Raw genomic sequence first — 331 nt, 5'->3', positions numbered from 1 at the left:
GGAAGGAAGGAAAGAGAGAGAGAGAGAGAGAAAGAAAGAAAGAAAGAAAGAAAGAAAGAAAGGAAGGAAGGAAGGAAGGAAGGAAGGAAGAAAGAAAGAAAGAAAAGAAAGGAAGGAAGGAAGAAAGAAAGGAAAAGAAGGAAAGGAAGGAAGGAAGAAAGAAAAAGAAAGAAAGAAAAAGAAGGAAAGGAAGGAAGGAAGGAAGGGGAAGGAAGGAAGGAAGAAAGAGACTAACTTCTGAGTTCTCTACACAAAATCAGGTTTATAAGTAAATGTTTTATTTTAACTTCAATTTTTAAAATTTAATAATTTAGCCATTACTTTTTAAATC

This window comes from Physeter macrocephalus, chromosome 13, assembly GCF_002837175.3.
Source record: "Physeter macrocephalus isolate SW-GA chromosome 13, ASM283717v5, whole genome shotgun sequence".
Taxonomy (NCBI): Eukaryota; Metazoa; Chordata; class Mammalia; order Artiodactyla; family Physeteridae; genus Physeter; species Physeter macrocephalus.
The sequence above is the reverse complement of the archived record's forward strand: the minus strand, read 5'-3'. Positions refer to the sequence as shown.